The sequence below is a fragment of the Solanum stenotomum genome, chromosome 2 (assembly GCF_019186545.1).
Source record: "Solanum stenotomum isolate F172 chromosome 2, ASM1918654v1, whole genome shotgun sequence".
NCBI classification, from domain to species: Eukaryota; Viridiplantae; Streptophyta; class Magnoliopsida; order Solanales; family Solanaceae; genus Solanum; species Solanum stenotomum.
The window spans coordinates 8,598,664-8,614,199 of NC_064283.1; the positions used below are offsets into that span (position 1 = coordinate 8,598,664).

At 33.9% G+C, this 15,536-nt stretch overlaps 1 protein-coding gene across 1 annotated transcript in view; it reads right to left on the reverse strand.

The window, feature by feature from the left end:
- LOC125854829 (probable leucine-rich repeat receptor-like protein kinase At1g35710) overlaps positions 1–15,536 on the reverse strand; it is a 29,471-nt gene that overhangs the window by 1,635 nt on the left and 12,300 nt on the right. The gene's annotated exons all lie outside the window — the stretch shown is intronic.

Here is a 15,536-nt window from a genome sequence, read left to right on the forward strand (position 1 = left end):
GACTTGTGAGTCAGTGGGAGTTTAATACTGTTTAGAGAATCATTAAAATACAAGAAGACTTAGAACGACTTGGAAGTCAATGATATATTGGGAGATATTTTGCAAAATACTTGTCAATGCATATTTAGATGATGGACTTATAAACATGAATGGTTGAGATTGTTTTTCAACTTAATTTGAGCCAATTAGTGGGAAAGAAAAACATGCCCCTCCTTTTTACTTTATCTGGCCATCAAAATCAACCATTACTTGTCTTCCACCAAAAATACCAAAAACAGTCTCAAATATAACATCAGTTGTATCAAGTGAAATATGAAGCTTGGAATACATGGGCTAGTTTGCTGCTAAGACAGTAATATCTTGTAAACTGCATATATTATATTCTTCCTCCCTATGTACTGAATTAGTGATTCATAAGCTATAAATAAGATTTCCATCTTTCAACTGAAAAAAACAATTACCTTCTACATTATAGACTCTTATACAATAAAACCAGATAAGCACCCTGACAATACAACAATACTACTCCCAGTAATAACTTTGTAATGGACCTTCTGATCAAAATAACTTACTTTTTGAAATAGATTTTTCTTTTGTTTTTTTGAAATAACATCAAAATAACTTACTTCCCAACCACTTGGTGTCGTAGATTATTCATTTTCATACAAAGACACCTTACATATATATCAGTGATTTCAAAGCTTGCTTTACATGAGTAGGTGGACGTGCATCCATAGATGGTAACCTATGAGATATGAAGTGCACTGTTGGCCTTGATTTTGGAGCTTCAAGAACAACAAGAGCATGCTAGCTTGATGATAAAAACCAAAACATCTTTTACTTAATCTTCAGGATATGGAAGGCATTCATCTAGCAAATCACTAAGATACTCATGATCTATAGTCGACGAATTTGCTAGCACAGTAATATATTCCCCGATATGCTTTCCTTTGATCATCTCCAATGCTAATACTCCAAAGCAATAAACATCACACATTTCTGTAACCTTCATTGTATATGCAAGCTCTGAAACAACACAATTTCCAAAAGAGTATTAACAATTTACACGTGCAAATGAGATTTAAACAGTATAGAGTATTTGGCTATATTTTATGAAGTTTGAGAAAAGGATAAAAAAAATTAAGTTGGACCTTACCAGGTACGACATAGCTATATGTGCCTGCAAGCGCAGTACAATTGGATGAGTCTGGCTTGAGAAACTTTGCTATGCCAAAGTCTGCAACATGAGCTTCATACACAGAATCAAGCAAAACATTATTGCTTGACATGTCTCGATGAACAATGGATAATGAGCAATCCTGGTGCATGTAAGAAAAAGAAAAAGCAACACCCTTGATGATATTCACCCTTTTAAACCAATCCAATTTCTTGGACTTAACGTTATTGCTCAAAATACTAGACAAACTCCCCCCTCTCCACATACTCGTAAACCAAGAGTGAGTGTTGTGCTTTCGAACAATAGCCGTAGAGGTTCACAATGTTCCGGTGCTTAATCCCAGTTAATGCCCTTACTTCATTGATGAAGCTTTTGGGATGAGTATTCTGAAATGAAGAATGATGTCTCTTCAGAGCTATATTCCCTAATGATGGAAGGTTTACCTTGAAACACTTCCGTGACCTCCTTGCCCAATGCAAAATTTTGCATCAAACTCTTCTGTGGCGTTTAAGATGTCCCTGTACAATGCCTTCCCATCTAACATGGTTATCGAAATCCAACCATCACCATCCCTTCTTTCAACTTCTCTAACTCTCCTTCTTTTATTACACATAAAGAGAACACCAATGAAAACACAGAGCAGTGTTAGTGCTCCCGTAACAGGAAGTACAGTGATGAGGATGAGTTTACGTCCCTTCGCCATTGAGTGCTTCTTCACCATAGAAGTCGGCCTTTCACAGGGCTGGAGTCCTGTTACATTTCCGCAAAGACCTTTATTACCCTCCAATGAGGCATTGATAAAAGCTTTAATATTAAGGATTGGACCTTCCAACTCATTGTATGACAAAACAACATCATGCAAACCAGTTGAACTTTCAAGTTCTTTAGGAATGCATCCAGATAGGTCATTGTGTGAAAGATTTAAGTTTACCAAGACCTTCAAATTGGCTAACTGAGGGGGTATATCTCCTACCAGAAGATTATAGCTCAAATCAAGTACATTAAGCTGAGTTATCCTTCCTATGTCCCTTGGAATATTCTGGCCAAACTTGTTGTTGCTCAGGTTCAACTGAAACAAGTGCACAAAATCTCCTATACACTTCGGGATTGACCCATTCAATCTGTTGTATGATAGATCGAGGGACTCTAACTTTGTTAGTGACCCAAGTTCCTCCGGTATATTTCCAGAGATATTGTTGTTCTGCACAGAAAGCTTAACCAGAGAAGTTAATTTTCCAAATTCCTTTGGAATCTGCCCAATCAAATGATTCGATGAAAGATCAAGTCCTAAAAGCCCTTTGACATTTCCAATCTCTGGTGGTATGCTACCACTAATGTTATTTCTGGCTACACGCAGATCAATAAATTTTTTGCATTTTCCCCAGTTACCGCTGAGTTCACCATGAAATCATTGTCGCTCAAATCAATGAACAGAAGCTCTGGATGGATGCCAAAAGCTTCAGATAAATTCCCAGTAAAGCTGTTGTTATTGAAGAGCACCCTTTTGAAACTCGAGCACTTGCTCAAGCTTCTTGGGATTGGCCCTGTAAGCTTGTTACCGTTCACCGTGAAAATCTCAAGTTTCCCACCTTTGCAAAGCTGCTCTAGTAAATGGCCTGAAAAGTGATTGTAACTCATTGATAAGACAACCAAGTTATCCAAATNCCAAATATAGTATCCTTAAATAATTTCATACCTTCATCCTTTATTGACAACACTAAGTTTTCATTAAAATTTGAGTTGTAAGTAGGACCAAACTTTAGAGGTTGCTTTGGAATATGTTTAATTACATATTTCATATTCTGCAATTCCATAAACATAAATGATGTTGATCAATCACTAAACCGATAAATGATGCATACAGAACTAAAAAAGGAAAGGCCAAATATTTATTCAAAATATTATGTTTCAGATCATTTTACACTACATAATAACAATACATGACTGATACACAAAATCATATAACTTCTGTATATACACTGACTTATATTTAAATATGATACAAAATGTTAACTACCAGATCTATTTTATTTTGTTTACGTATCATTCATGTGAATATCTATGATTATGATACATTGTACAACAAACAACCTACATATCATACTGTGAATTGAATGCCTATCTTAGATACAGTTCTCAACACAAAAAAAATTGACAAAAAATAATCTTTCATCTACAAATGTAAAAGTTATACTCAATACCAACATTTGATAAAATAATCAGTGTTTCTGGGTAACAACTCCAGATTTCAATATATACAATAAAAATTTATTTTTCAACAATGTCTAAATTAAAAGCAAAAGAAATGCATACAATGGGTAGTGTTGGTCGAGAAATGGGAGGGGCAACCTTTCTATCCATTTTCTTTTGAGTTTTTGCATCCTTTGCTTTAGATAATGCCCCCACCTCCTTTTTCGATTTTCTCTTCGTCGAAGTTTGATTTGCCATTAATGTCGATGCATGCAAACTTTTAGACCTCTGTTCTGCCCAGTTGGGGTCTTCTGAATCAAAAATTTGATCATTGTTAGGTGTTATTATTTGGGAAATCCCAATATTAAAAGACGGATGATCCATTTTGACAACTGATCCAAAATCAATTGACACACAAAAATTGATTTTGAAAGAAAAATGAAGAAGATGATAATACCTATTTTGAACTTTGGACGGTTGAATAGAGATAGAATCGTTTGAAGATCAAATTGCTTTGAATTCGGTAACTAATTTGGTAGTGGGAAAAGATTAGAGGCAAGATTTTGGGGATGAGAAAGGTGGGTTTGGGGTTCTTTCAGAATAAAGTATCTAGAATAGAGGGTTTGGGGAAAAATAGGGATTTTTGATTTTTTATGAAAGAGTAGGAATTAAACGAGAATATGTAAACATATGTAGTGTAGTTTAGTAATTTTGCCAAATAAAAATTTAAGCCCAACACAAAATTTTAAGAACACATGAAGTGCCAACAACACTGTGAATAGTTGTATTGTTTTCTCAGGCCATGCAGAGCGGAATGTTGATATTATTGTTCGGATGGCCCATGAAGAAGAAACATGTCACACACACATCCCGAGCGGTGCTGAATTTGGGGTAGCACTTGGAAGTAAAAAGATAATGAGCAGCACAAAATGTGGTATATCTCGAGAATTACAAACTTCCAGTTATTATAGATATAGACTCACCAATGTTTACATCAAACCATGATTATTATTGTTAGATACAAATCTGTAAACATTGATTAAGTGATAAAAGTACATATAAACACATAACTTAGCACACCTGCAGAAGGTGCATAATGCATACAGAGGATACAATTGAACACAAAGCAAACCATCAACACCAAAAAGCAGGATCAGTTTGATAGGCTATCAGCAAACAGCAACAAAAAATATACAGAGATAAGCTAGAACTTCACGAGTATAAGCATCAAGTCATGCGCGGTGACAGCTTAATTTTAGGTGTGTGCTATGTACTTGAAGAACACTTTTGACACCATAGAGCAAAATGGTATCAAAATAGACTTCAACGGCTACACTTAGACTAATGGTACATGAAAAATGGAATTGGAGTTTCAATATGAAACAAGGTTGAGTTGAATTTAGAGACAAGTTAAATGGAGTTGTATATGTGTTTGGCCTTTTCAATATTCTTCTTGAAATCAATGTCACTGTCTCAGGAACTCAATTGAGTCGTTAGCATAAACAGAACTGAATTGAATTGTCATATTCAGTATTCATCAGTTACACTCTCGAATATGAATTGAACCGTTTTTGGGCAAAGTCATGACATTTCCCATAAAAAAATTCTTCACCAAATCCGAGGATACAAAATCTCAATACTCTATTGATAGACCTTAAATTCAAAAAGTTGAAAAAGAAACAAACTTTACCGACAAAGATCAACAAATCTAATGAAAACAAACAGAACTTTCGCAGAAGATAAATAACTTGATTTCGCGTCTTACCTATTTGAACTTTTGGACTTAAAAGAGTCCAATGGTAAAAACAACTGGAATGGGCCAGAGCCCAAAAACAAAGCAACAGTAGTCCAAAAGGATTAAAGTAAGCAGAAATGTAGGTTTTAAAACTTTCTTGAAATGTTTATAAGAAGGGGAAATTAGGCGATTAAGCAAACATATACTCCCTCCTATATGTGAAGTAGTTTGACTCGGCATGGAGTTTAAGAAAAAAAGGAAGACTTTCAAAATTTATGGTTTAAAATGAATGATAGAAATTTCTCTGACTATAAACTATCTCATTAAAGGTAAAATTAACATTTAAAGTTAAATTGTTACTTAATATAGAAATGTGTCCTTTTTGGGACAGACTAAAAAGGAAAGTGTCATATAAATTCAGACAGAGGTAACATGGCTATAGTTTGTATTAACTACAATTCGGAACTTACTTCTAGCTATAATTACATTCCTCTCTCTCGCCTCCCTCCCCTCTCTCTCCTCTTTTTTAGTCATCTCTCCCTGCTCAGTCTCTCTCTCACTTTATACAAACACAAATGCATATTTTGTGTTTGTATCAAGCGAGAGAGAGGGAGAGAGAGAGAGATTGGATATATAAATACATATACATATCTCTCCATCTTATACACTTTTAATTATACAAATACAAATCTCTCTCTGCCCAGTTCTCTTCTTCATGTCTCTCTCGCTTTATACAAACACAAATTATACAAATACAAATGTATAATTTGTGTGTGTATAAAGCGAGAGAGATTGGATATATAAATACAAATGTTTGAACTCGATTCAATTTTAGACAAATACAAATTGTATGCAGATATACAAATACAATCATTGATACATATACATACTAATTACATATATACAATTATCTAACCGAAATACAAATACAATTCACCTCTCTACTCTCTTCCCTCTCTTGCTCGTCTCTCTACTCCCTCTCCCGAAATCGCTCGCCTCTCTCTTCCCTCTCCCAATACCGTTCTCCTCTCTCCCCCCTTTCCCAGTCTCGCTCGTCTCTCTCCTCCCTCTAACATGTAGCTACGAATCGTAATTAACAAATTATAACTATAGAGCCTAATTAAATTATTTTGAGTGACTATATGAGAAAATTCCCCTTATAAGGACCCTTACTCGTTTATTTGAAATTTTTAAAGATTTTTTCATTGAGAAAAAACTAAGAATAATCATTTATCTTTGGGTTAATACTCAAAGTCATTTTTGAGTTTTCACATGAAGCACTAATAGTCCCTCATGTTTGCAATATTGATGCACTTTTGGTCCTTCCTCAATTTTTTGTCTATCTTTTTACATTGATTTTATCCATAATTTATCTATGAGATGTTTAATCGTCTTTTTATATATTTAGTAGAAATAATAACTCCATGTGAGAGAAGGTAAAAAGAATAATACCTGGTTTTATTTAGTAGAAATATTATTGCACCTAAAATCGAGAGGTTAGTTACATCGATTTCACGTGCAATAGTACAATTTTTTCTTTTCTTTTCTTTTAACATCATATGTCAAGGTGTTCTTAGTTTAGCTGCAATAATATTTTAACTGAACAGAACAAGGTGTTCTTAGTTTAGCTGCAATAATATTTTAACTAAACATAATAAATTGTTCTTAGTTTAGCTGCAATAATATTTCAACTTAACAAAACAAGATGTTCTTCTTCTCACCTTCTTATTATTTCTACTAAATAAATAATAAAACAAATGAACATTCCATATATAAAAATGTGGACAAATTAATGTTAAAAAATAGGCAAAAAAGTTTGGAGGAGGTCTAAAAGTTCATCAATATTGCAAACATGAGAAACTATTAATGCTCCATATGAAAACTAAAGTATGACTCTAGATTTGAGTCTTAACCCAAAGATAAGAAACTATTTTGGCCTTTTTCTCTTTTTCCATTAGAATCTTTTAAATTGAAGATTTCTTAATTTCTTTCAAAAATTAAGTGACTAAATTTGAAAGTAATTTTCCAAAAAAAAAAAAGAAATTATGACCATAACATAATTTATATTCCGCAATTTACTTGGTGACCGAAGAATTCAATTCCTAGGGATAGTAGGTTAGGTGGTAGCTTAAATAACCCAAGACTTGTGAGTCAATGGAATTTATTTTTTAAGTGTCAATTGTGGACGATGCTTAAAGTTTGTGGAATCAATTTTCTCCATAATCATTAAGTCATTTTGTGGACCACCCAAGAAGAAGACTTGAGTTAATCTTTCTTCCATTAGAACGACTTGGGAGTCGAATGTTTCATTATCATGGAAGTGAATGAAAACGAATTAAAATTTAAAAGTTTCACGGGGTGTCCTATGAGTTTTTTAAAAAATCATACAAACATGGAAAAAAAATTTAAAATGTTGAATGAATTTGTTAGACTTATTGTTGTTTTGATAAATTGATGATTGGAGTTTGTTTTTTAGGGCATTTCTGTCGATGTAAAAACTGACACAAGCTTCCAGCAATGGATCATATGTTCCCCAAGATGCTTTCCTTTGATTATCTCCAATGCTAATACTCCAAAGCTGTAGACATTACAATTCCCGTAACCTTCATTGTATAGGCAAGCTCTGAAACAATACAATTTCCAAAAATGGTATAACAATTTAGATGTGTAAATGAGATAAAAACAGTATAGAGTGTTTGGCTATAGTTCAGGAAGTCTGAATAAAACAGAAATAAAATTTAGACCTTACCAGGTGCAACATAGCCATATGTTCCTGCAAGTGCAGTGCAATTGGATGAGTTTGGTTTGAGAAGCTTCGCTATGCCAAAATCTGAAACACGAGCTTCATACTCAGAATCAACCAAAACATTACTGCTTGATATGTCTCGATGAACAATTGGCAGTGAACAATCCCGGTGCATGTAAGATAAAGCAAAAGCAACACCTTTGATGATATTCACCCTTTTAAGCCAATCAAATTTCTTGGACTCAACTTCATTTCTCAGAATACTCGACAAACTCCCCCTCTCCACATACTCGTAAACCAAGAGCGAGTGTTGTGCTTTTGACCAATAGCCGTAGAGGTTTACAATGTTCCGGTGCTTAATCCCAGTCAATGCCCTTACTTCATTTATGAAGCTTTTGGGATGTGTATCTCTTCACAGCTATATCTCCTAATAATGGAAGGTTTACCTTGTAAACACTTCCATGTCCTCCTTGCCCAATGCAAAATTTTGCATCAAACTCTTCTGTGGCATTTAAGATGTCCCTGTACAATGCCTTCCCATCTAACATGGATATCGAAATCCAACCATCACCATCCCTTCTTTCAACTTCTCTAACTCTCCTTCTTTTATTACACATAAAGAGAACACCAATGAAAACACAGAGCAGTGTTAGTGCTCCCGTAACAGGAAGTACAGTGATGAGGATGAGTTTACGTCCCTTCGCCATTGAGTGCTTCTTCACCATAGAAGTCGGCCTTTAACAAGGCTGGAGTCCTGTTACATTTCCGCAAAGACCTTTATTACCCTCCAATGAGGCATTGATAAAAGCTTTATTATTAGGGATTGGACCTTCCAACTCATTGTATGACAAAACGACATCATGCAAACCAGTTGAACTTTCAAGTTCTTTAGGAATGCATCCAGATAGGCCATTGTGTGAAAGATTTAAGTTTACCAAGACCTTCAAATTGGCTAACTGAGGGGGTATATCTGTAACATCCGGCAATTTGAAATAACTATGAAGAGGCTTAGAATTGGAAATAGTCATTTTTGGAAAGAGTTTTAAAATCTGGAAAATTTGGTTAAGTATGGGAAAAAGTGAGTTTTCGGCCAACTTTGAACAGTCATAACTCCTATCTCAGTATGAGTTAGGTGTAGTTCCAGTTATGTTTGGAAAGCCCTTGGAATGACCTTTCCAACTCCACCGAGTTTTCTCAATTCCGAGTTCGTTTGAGTGAGTTATGCCCTTTGGAAGTTGGGCAGTTGGCAGAGAAATTAGTCCGAAAATTTTAAGGGTATTTTGGTCTTTTCCCTAACCAATTCTTTTGGTTATATTAGTCTGTTAGACTGATTTTTATATCAGTTCTTCCCTTTTTAAAAGAGTGAGAGTGAGGGTTTGTGAGTGAAGAGGAGAAGAAGAGGAGAAAGAGAAGATCAAGCAAGGTTTTGTCAAAGATCGTCGTGGATATCATCAGGGGTGATCCCTACTAGGTATGTGAGTTCATAGTGTTGGTTTGGCTCTTTTCCCCACACACCAAACTCGTTTTATTTCCAAGAAAAGATTGGTTGTGTTGTTGAAGTTGTTGGTTGTGTTGTTGATGTTGTTGATGTTGTTGTTTGTGTTGTTGAAGTTCCTTGTTGATTTGGGACATGTTTCCGGTTGTGTTTTTGAGTTGAAATATATTGTATGTTGAGGGGTTTATGATTCTAAGTATTTGGGGCTGGAACCTTTGAGGTTGAGGAGGTTTAGAGTTGGAGAAATGAGGGAGAAAAGTCAAATTTTTCGGGAAAAAGGGGTTGGGGCGTCACGCCAGCCAGCACGCCCCAAAAGGGGCTCTGAAGCCCAGCCCTTGGGGCGGCGTGCCAAGCAGAGCGCCCAGCAGGCCCCTCTGAAGCTTGAGGGCTGGCACTCTGCGCCTCTCAGAGCGCCAAGGACGCCAAGTTTTCCCTTTCATTCCCTACTTTTTCATGCATGTCCCTTGGCATTGTACCTATGTTTCATAGTTGTTTCCAACACTCCAAGGTACGTCTAAACGTCAAGAACTCATCCATAAATGTGTGGTCATATACCTTGAATCCATAATCCAATTCAAGGCGAGTTCGGATCAAAGTTAAGTGAAGTTAGAAGTCAAGTCTAGAAGTTAAGAAGTAAGTCAAAACAAGTTTTCAAAGTTGTTCAAGAGCCTTTATTGAACGTTTTAACTTCATTTTAAGGTTCAAGTTTCAAGTCAAGTAAAGAGTATCGAGTTTCAAGTTAAGTCAAGAGTATAAAGTTGAGTTCATTTCTCAAAATTTATTAGGGAACTATGTATTCCCGAAGAAGTTTTAAAGAAATGTTTTCACATTTAAACAAAATTGGAAACTGAGATTTCCAAAGAGCCTTCGGGCTAGTTTTCCAGAAAAAAGAGTTATCGCTTTCTAAATGAAGCAAGAGAGGAAACCGAGATTTCCAAGATAGCCTTTGAGCTAAGTTTTTGAGTAATTATCTCAATCAGCAGGAAGAAATATGTTTTAAAAACATAAGAGCCAGTACATTTTTGGGAGTAGTATTGAGCACCGAATTGGGGGAGCGTTCAAAGAACCCACAGCCCCTATAAAACCATGTAGTCACCATGGGTAGAAGAGGTTCATACTTTTTAGATGAATCCTTTTCATATTAGACTAGTGGATCCATTAGGCAGTTCAGGTCCTATACATTTGGCTGGGTACAGGATGCTCTGGCAGCATGAGGTTGATCGATGTATCATCACTATAGCTCTTATGTGATGGTTGTCGGTTAGAGAAATTCCCATAGAAATTATTGTATTTTTATATACATCAGTTCATTTGTATTTATATATACATCTCAGGCTTATTGTATCTTTGTAAACACACAGAGTTTATAGCATGTTTTAAATGACTTTTCTTTATATTGCACTTGTTTTAAATTGCCTTATATTGAAAGAAGTTAGTCAGGTTGAGTTGAGTTGAGCCAGGTAAGCTATTCAGTTTCTTCCAGGTTTCCTTCTAGCCTATGTTGCTTAGTTTTCCAGCTCGCATACTCGTACATTCAATGTACTGATGCCAGTTGGCCTGCATCTTATTACGATGCAAACACAGGTACCCAGGATCAGCATCCAGCATGCCGTTGATCCAGCTGAGCACTCCAGAGTCAGTGGTGGGCCTCCTTGTTTTCCGGAGGACTCTATTATTTTGTGTTCTCTTACTTTTGTTTTATTAGGATGTTGCGGGGTCTATCCCAACATCCATCTCAGTATTTTAGAGGCTTCATAGACAGTCAGTCAGTTAGTTAGTTTTGAGTCTCTCATCTATGTATATATGTAAATATTCTATCTTGGGACTCGAGTTGCCTTTTTGGCCAAATTTTATCAGTTAAGTTGTTTTATGTCCTTGTATTGCATGTAGTTATTCTATTGAGTTAGGTTTCCGCTGAGTTAAGAAAGCCAGGCCAAGGGTTCGCTTGGGGCTAGCAATGGTCTTCGAGTGCCGGCCACATCCAGGATGTAGGCTCGGGGTGTGACAATATCTCCAACCAGAAGATTATAGCTCAAATCAAGTACATTAAGCTGAGTTATCCTCCCTATCTCTTTTGGAATTTTCTGGCCAAACTTGTTGTTGCTCAGGTTCAACTGAAACAAGTGCACGAAATCTACTATACATATCGGGATTGACCCATTCAATCTGTTGTCTGATAGATCGAGGGACTCTAACTTTGTTAGTGACCCAAAATCCTCAGGTATATTGCCAGAAATTCGATTGTTTTGCAAAAAAAGATTAACTAGAGAGGTTAATTTTCCAAATACCTTTGGAATCTGCCCAATCAAATGATTCGATGAAAGATCAAGTCCTAAAAGCCCTTTGACATTTCCAATCTCTGGTGGTATGCTACCGCTAATGTTATTTCTGGCTACCAAGTTTGTCNCACCAATATTGCAAACATGAGAGACTATTATATGAAAACTCAAGGATGACTTTGAGTCTTAATCCAAAGATAAAGAACTAATTTGGCCTTTTTCTCCTTTTCCATTAGAATCTTTTTAAATTGAAGATTTCTTAATTTCTTTCAAAAATTAAGTAACGACATTTGAAAGTAATTTTCCAAAATAAAATTAAAAAAAAATTATGACCATAACATAATTTATATTCCGCAATTTACTTGGTGACCGAAGAATTCGATTCCTAGGGATAGTAGGTTAGGTGGTAGCTTAAATAACCCAAGACTTGTGAGTCAATGGAATTTATTTTTTAAGTGTCAATTGTGGACGACGCACGACGCTTAAAGTTTGTGGAATCAATTTTCTCCATAATCATTAAGTCATTTTGTGGACCACCCAAGAAGAAGACTTGAGTTAATCTTTCTTCCATTAGAACGACTTGGGAGTCAAATGTTTCATTATCATGGAAGTGAATGACAACGAATTAAAAGTTAAAAGTTTCACGGAGTGTCCTATGAGTTTTTAAAAAAATCATAACAAACATGAAAAAAAAAATTAAAAATGTTAAATGAATTTGTTCGACTTATTGTTGTTTTGATAAATTGATGATTGGAGTTTGTTTTTTACGGTATTTCTGTCGATGTAAAAACTGACACAGGCTTCCAGCAATGGATCTTCCGGCCAAATTTTCTTTTCTTCATAATCCACAGTAAAATATAAGAATTATTTGGACAAAATGTAATCTCATTAGTCATTACAATGAAGAACAACTCCATTTATTTAGTTGGGGAAAAAGCTTGAGCAGAAAGGGTCATTTTCTAGCTTCTATACATACAGGTAAAATCTTTGAAATCGAATGAAAACTTCCAAGACGAACTATGTGCGACTGTAATATAAGGTCTTAAATACAGTAAACAAAATGAGCACCCTAAATATACTAGTCCCAGCAATTGAAATACTTACTTTACACTTAGCGACATTTCCATAGATATCAAGGATTATATATTGCTCGCATTACATGGGGGTTTCTCTGATGAATAGGTGGACATGCATCCATTGATGATAGCTTATGAGAGATGAAGTGCATTGTTGGCCTTGATTTTGGAGTTTCAAGCAAACAAGAGCATGCTAGGTTGATGATAAATACAAATGAACTGATGTATATAAAAATACAATAATTTCTGTGTGTATACAAAGATACAATAACTGTTGTGGGAGTTTCTCTAACCGACAACCATCACATAAGAGCTATAGTGATGATACAACGATCGACCTCACGCTGCCAGAGCATCCTATACCCGGCCAAAGGTATAAGACTTGAACTGCCTAATGGATCCACTAGTCACTACAAGAAAACATGCTATTAGTTACGGATTTTAGCTAGAGAACTAATATTCCTAGCTAATCAAGACATTAGCGTCGGATTTAGCTAGAAATGTCTTGTTTCCTAGTAAACTTTTTAGTCTAGAAATTTAGTCAAATAATAGCTAGGAATTAGCTACGCACAATCCCTAGCTAATACATTGCTTGGGAACTTTCCAAGCAAATTCTATAGCTAAATTTTGGCGGGAAACCGAAATTGGCGCCAATTTTTTTTGAAGGAAATCTAATTTGGTGCAATTTTTCTCTCTTTAAGGATTTTGGTTTAACTAGGAAAATATTTCGTAGCTATGCCCTAGCTATATTTTAGCTAGGAAAGATGCCTAGCCAAATTGATAGGTTGCTAGGAAAATTCTCTTGCAAATTCTNTACGGATTTTAGCTAGAGAACTAATATTCCTAGCTAATCAAGACATTAGCGTCGGATTTAGCTAGAAATGTCTTGTTTCCTAGTAAACTTTTTAGTCTAGAAATTTAGTCAAATAATAGCTAGGAATTAGCTACGCACAATCCCTAGCTAATACATTGCTTGGGAACTTTCCAAGCAAATTCTATAGCTAAATTTTGGTGGGAAACCGAAATTGGCGCCAATTTTTTTGAAGGAAATCTAATTTGGTGCAATTTTTTTCTCTTTAAGGATTTTGGTTTAACTAGAAAATATTTCGTAGCTATGCCCTAGCTATATTTTAGCTAGGAAAGATGCCTAGTCAAATTGATAGGTTGCTAGGAAAGTTCTCTTGCAAATTCTATATTTAAGTTTTAGTAGGAATTGAGTCGTGTGTCCCATATATATATTTTTTAAATCTTTAGAACAATTATAATTCTATAAAAACATGTGTGTAATAAATAATAAAATTCAATAGTTATAAATAAATATTTAAAAGTGGGACAAGAAATTAAATACAAAATGAATGCGTATTTTAGTGTTTAAATGTATTTCTTTTAAACAACTAACTCCAAACTTGAACTTTGGTTAATAGTAATAAAATTCTAATGAAGTCATAAATGACTAATTTGAGGCCAAATAAAAATACAAACTTCCAAAAATAAAAAATTCATATAAGATTAAATTAAAGAAGTCTAATATAGAGAAAGACAAAGAAATAAAAATTGAAAAAATGCAACGTATCCAATCTTAAGACTAAAGTCATATAATTCAAGAGACTTTATTTATCAAGTCAAACAAAAACATGAATCAAATAGTACAATAATGATATATAAGCGTTTGGATAGGGGTCATATGAAACCTAGAAGTTGAATTTATATAGATAAAATAGAGGAATATCAAAAGATATCTTAAAATTTTAGATTAATTATTTAGAGGTTATCAACATCAGAAGAGTTATGAATATTAAGAGTAGCAATTAAATAGGTAATTAGATATATATATGAATAATGAAGATAAGTATTTAAATCAAACAAAGGGGAAAAATAGTAAATAAAATAAGAAAAATAATAGTACAAATAGTATTTATGCGAAAAGTTTTAAATATATTAATAGTAAATAAGAAATATTTGAATCACTGTAACAATAGTACTTCAAATATAACTCGTTGTTTTTTCCAAGGCATCACATACTAATTACTGTCTCTGTCCACTTTTAATTGTCATAGTTTCATTTTTTAGAGTCAAACTATAAAAACTTTAACTAATATTTTATGATGTATTTTTTCATCATATTGATATGCAAAAAATTGCAATTTATATTACTTTTCGTATAGTTTTTGAATATCTATTTTTTTAAATATCTAATTAATGTAATCTATGAAAATTATAGTCAAATTGACTTTTGAAAAACGGAACATGAAAAATAAAAGTGGACGGAGAAAGTACTTGATTAGGATTCCAAAAGGTACACGTTTTCAGGAGGTGAAATACCATTATTAAGTTATTTGAATTAATTAACCAAGAGAAGTGGAAAAGTCGTATATAGTAAAAGGATTTATTCATGCACATGTTTTTATATATGTGTCAAATAAATGTAATACTTTCTTATAATTATTTTCATTTTTTAACTTTTGACTTCATAATTTCTTATGACCTTTAAAATTTAGTATAATAATAATTAATATATTATAACTAATTAATAAAAGGAGATACGGTAAAAGTTGAAAAGGCTACAATTAATAAATAGAATAAGATAAATTTACAAATAAGATGAAAAGACTATATAATATAATTGATGAGTAGATTGCCTAAAAAAATGACATTAAGTATAAGAAGATTAAAATTATTTTTTTTCCAATTAAGTTGTAGGCATAAACACATTCAAATTATTAATATTTAACAGAAGAAATTTACTTTATGATAAATGATTACTATTTTTTTATTTAATTAAGTAGATATTTTATAATATTTTAATTTAATGTAGGGATAAAATAATAATCTCATGAC